The following is a 4,804-nucleotide window of genomic DNA, read 5'->3' as shown; positions in this document are numbered from 1 at the left end:
CATTCTGAATAACGACAAGGTTTAAATGTGTGTGCTGGCGTGGTGCACAAGCCTGCGTCTGCATTTGTGCTATCAATGGATGGGGACAAAGCGTCCGCCAAGCTCTTCATCTGTTTTGGAGGTGGTGGCAGCACATTTGCTTCTATAGAGAGTTTTTATAGACTTGTTTCCCATCAATGGGCAGCCCTGACTGCATTAATTCCTTCCATTGAAACAAATGAGTCTGTGGCTGGAGCTGACTGCACGGCTTTCAAGGGAATTCATTCTGTATCTTTCATGTTAGTGATATCTGTGAAAAACAGGAAACTGTTTTCCCATCTCATTCACATAATAGATAAGATGAGAAATTAGCTGCTGGATGAGCATCCTGGGGGCTGTTCATTTTGTCACGATAAATAACACTCTGCTGGTGCTGCCTCCTGTGTGCAGGCAGCACACACACATGTGCACCCTGCACCCACACATGTGCATGCACACTCGCACTCACAATGTTTCTCTCTCAGGAGCATCATCTCACTCGAGTGTGACTCTGCCTTGTTGCTATAGAATCTCTGATTTGGAAAGGTATTTCTCCCTCAACTTACTGTCTCTCTTGTTTCCTCCCACAGCTGCTGCCTGCGTGCACCCCTAAGTCAGGAAGATTTGGGTGGGGAGTGGATTTTCATCAGCTTGACGTGGTAGGTAACGCCTCCTGCTCGCTACTCTTCCCTCTTCCATGTCCAAGGGCAGGGACCAGATGGGATCCCCAATGTGCCACTGCGGTGAGCTGTGTGCGTGTGCTCCAACCAGTGACCCTCTTGGATAGCCTCCATGGCTTGACAGCAATGATTTTTTTCCAGTCCTCATCCTAGCCGCACCATCCTTCTGCGCTGCTTCTCCCACAGGTGGTGGCCAACACCATGATCAACCCACGAATGACACGGAACACTGACTTTCCTTTGACATTTGCTTTTTCCACCATCTCAGATTTTGCCCACTTTCAGACAGTAAAATGAAGCCACCACCAGGGAGAATTCAAGACCTGCAGTTAGGGTTTAGGACAAAACAAAAGTGTTCCCAGGAGAATGCTAGAGAAGGAAAGGGTCCTTTTGCCCTCTGAGTTATCTTCTCACAGACCTGGCTTGAGGGGGAACTCACAGCCTTGGAGCAAATCTGAAAAAAGGAAAGTGTAGTCAAAGCAGACAGAGGTGGGTTTGGGTTTTTGTTTTGTTTTGTTTAATGTTTAGAAAACTAAAGAAAAGGAAATCAATTATGAGGCCTACCTGAATTTTATTTCCTCACCAAAAACCAAATTACTCAGCAAACTTATCGCTTGCTATTGCAGGCCTTGGTATTAAAGAAAACAATCAGGCCAGCAGGATTAATCTCTGACAGCTGCCTTATCTTTAACTTGCACCTTTGTTATTTTCTGATGAGCTTCTCTTTTTTTGCTGCCACGTTGTACCATACCTCACTGGTTCCTTTCATTTTATCATCAGGCAGGAGCGGAGGACCTTTCAGTTTATTAAAAAACCTTTATTTGTGAAGAACAAAGAGGGGGGAAAAAAGGCAAACAATGAGGTCAGACAATCTCCTTCTTGCCAGGAGTCACTCACCTGTTATTTAGAGTGTTATCAGTTAGAGGAGACTTGCATCATTGAAAATCAGTCCCTGACAGCATACTCTGTTAATGCACACACACACACACATATACGTGCATACACACAAAAGCCCCTTACAACTGACTCATACTACCCTCCAGACAAGGTCCTCTCCTGCCAAGGCTATAATATTTTCACCAGTGGAAGTTGTGTTTTTTTTCGGTTGTGGTGGGATTTTTTTGTTTGGTTGTGGATGTTTTGTTGGATTTTTTTTTCTTTTTCTTCCTGGCAAGCATGAAGGCAAGGTGCAAGCATCAGAAATATGGCTTTGACAAGTCTAGCTGTACAAGGCTGGAAGCGCCACAAACAGCATCCTCTGCTCTCAGGAAAGCCTCCTGTCCTAACCTGCCTTGTGCTCTCCTGGCAGCTAGTGAGATGCAACATGACTTTGAGATTCACTCTCAAACAATAGCTTTTCTTTTCTGCTAGGGTTGTTCATGTACCTCTCCAATTAAACTTTGCTAGTGAGGTTGACCCAGGTAGCGCCCAAAAATGTCTTTGTCATGTGGGAATGAGTCATTTTCCAACTGCAGTCATGAGTCTTGGGCAGATGTTTGGTGCAGGAAATGCCTGTTGCCTTTGTCCTGCTATTGGGTTTCACTGTGAATGGCTTCCCAGAAGCTTGAGGGACAGGAAGACCTCTGCCTGCAAATGGTAGGGCTGTGTTCCTGCTCTTGATGTAACAAACCCATCTTACAGTGACTTTTTTGCTTTCATTCTTCCCATCAAGGTCTGGAAGGGGTTGGTCTCTTCTCCCAGGTAACCAGCACCAGAACAAGGGGACACAGTCTCAAGCTGCACCAGGGGAAGTTTAGGCTCAAGGTGAGGAGAAAGTTCTTCACCGAGAGAGTCATTGGAATGGGCTGCCCAGGGAGGTGGTGGAGTCACCACCCTTCGAGATGTTCAAGAGGAGATTGGACGTGGCACTTGGTGCCATGGTTTAGTCATGAGGTCTGTGATTACAGGTTGGACTCGATGATCCTCAAGGACTCTTCCAACCTTGGCAACACTGTGATACTGTGACTTGAAGAACATGAGCTCATCAATGGGGGAATTCAAACTAGTGACATTAAATTTGTTCCACAGGGCTGAGAGCTGCACCTATGAAGAGAGAATAATAAACCCAGACTTCTCTTTCTGGAGTTTGAGAGGCAAATCAACTTTAAAGCTGTCATTAAAGAAGAATTTGTGAAGACTTTGGGATTATTAGCAACTACTTTATGACAGTGGCAATGAATTATGTGCTCAGTAAGTTCTTTGTACTGATGGCTCATCATGAATATGTCAGTCCCATTTATATGTTGTAGGTGAGCTGGGAGGTACTTGCACTGTAATGTATTTCCCATAGGTTTATGGTCATGGTGAGAAAAGTCTTTCATGAAGGGAGGAACAGATCTAGTCTGGTAATGGGGACTCAGTTAAAAATGTGTCATGAGGCAGAGTTTTAAATGAGGCAGAGCCACACAGGTGATTTTTAAAATCCTTTTAAGCTGTCTCTATACAGTTGAAAGCTATCCAGAGACTATGGGCCTGTGGCAAGAGCTGTAGAATTAATGCCACTGAGAAATTTTTCAGTATTTAAAAAGGAGCTAGCAAGAAAATCAAGGAAAAAACAAACAAACAACACAACAACCCCAAAACCCTCACACACAAACCCTCAACCCCACAAAACCGACCAAACCCCAAACCCCAACCTACAGACATAGTTAAATGGCCTTACTGAACTCCCACAAAATTTAAAAAGGTCTGGAACACAAATGTGTGAACCTATGGATACATACCTTTACCTTACTGCATCTGTGTGATCACAAACATGGGCATGTACATGATGATAGAAGACACGATGGTCTAGCAACATAAAGGCTTTACTGGCAGGAGTTTAATCTGGCCTGCTGCAAATCATGCTGCCAAGAGTGGTGCATGGCATTCTTGTCCTTTGCCTCTCCTCTGAACCAGAGGGGGAAGCAGATGGTATAAAACTGTTTCTTCCACCACTATGCCAATCCTCATCCTAGGGGAAAAAAAACTGCTGCCTTTTTGAGGCAGCTTTCGGTTCCCTTTCCACAACTGGAGAGCGAAACTCCCTCAACAAAGCTTTTCTACTGGTAAAGAAACTACAGTTTAAAAAGCTTCCATCTCCTTCCTCTTCCCTGGTTAGATATTTTGGGAAGCTGGGTTTCTGTCCTTTCCTGGGTTTGGGGGTGAGTTTTGCGGAGTGATTTTTCCATAGTTTTGTCCCGTGAGCTCTAGGCAAGAAGTCTTCTCTGCCACACAGCTACGGAAACTGAAGGTCTACAATTGTCATTGCATACCCACAAGCTATCATGAATTTTAAGTGTATTATTAAATAGAAGTATATACAGACCTCTACCTCAGAGAGATGTCATTGTCCCTAAAAGGAGTAGATGCCTTGCCAGACTGTGGATATACACAAAGAAATGCTTTTTGCAACCAGGATCTATTTACCTACGTGTGTATATATGTACATACATGTGCCTTCAGACAGCATCAGCTATGTCATCTGAGACCTTCAGTTATTTTCAGCAATCTGCCTTTCTTCTTTCTAGGTGTTTTCTTTTCTGCTCTGGGAGCGTTATTCAGTTTGACGGCTCAGCTCAAATCGGCAGTGTACGAACCCAGCTGAAAGGAACCTGAGGAAATGAGCAGAGACAGCCACACAAAGGGAGCGTGGGGGGGACTGAAATGAGAAGAGAACATAAGGTAGGTTAGTTCTTTGACAAATGAGTCTTTGGGATCTGATTCTGTTGTGGTTTGTTGTTGTACCCCCTGCTTTGGTGGTAGTGGTTAGGTTTTCAGGTTTTTTGGTTTTTTTTTTTGACACTGTGTGCTGGTCAGTATCACTGCTATTGTCCTCTAGACCAATGGCAGTCATATACTGCAGAGAGCTCTCAATAAAAGCTTGAAGGATATGTCAGGTTCAAGAATGCCCTTGCAAGGAAACTAACCAGTAGCCTTCCACAGCGTGAGCTACAGGAGGTAGTCTGGTTTACTCCCTTCTGTTTGGCCACACCTGCTTAATTCTTTCTAGTGCAGCAATACTCTTGTCTTTCTTTCTCTGGCTCTTCAGCAAATACCACTGGCCTGAAGCAATGGTAATTATTTATTTGATTCAATTTATGCTGTGCACAATCTTAGACTGCATT

General features: G+C 44.3%; 1 long non-coding RNA gene across 1 annotated transcript; it reads left to right on the top strand.

Moving 5' to 3' along the window:
- The first annotated feature begins 598 nt into the window (after nucleotides 1-598).
- LOC137452404 (uncharacterized) lies at nucleotides 599-4,355 on the top strand. Its single transcript, XR_010990073.1, has 4 exons — nucleotides 599-677; nucleotides 2,371-2,462; nucleotides 2,727-2,888; nucleotides 4,208-4,355. It is a non-coding gene; the product is annotated as an uncharacterized lncRNA (long non-coding RNA).
- Nucleotides 4,356-4,804: the final 449 nt, after the last annotated feature.

The sequence above is a fragment of the Melanerpes formicivorus genome, unplaced genomic scaffold (genome assembly GCF_026170545.1).
Source record: "Melanerpes formicivorus ecotype bairdi unplaced genomic scaffold, bMelFor1.0.p_v2 SCAF_53, whole genome shotgun sequence".
Lineage (NCBI taxonomy): Eukaryota > Metazoa > Chordata > Aves > Piciformes > Picidae > Melanerpes > Melanerpes formicivorus.
This window is presented reverse-complemented; position numbering and strand designations above follow the sequence as displayed.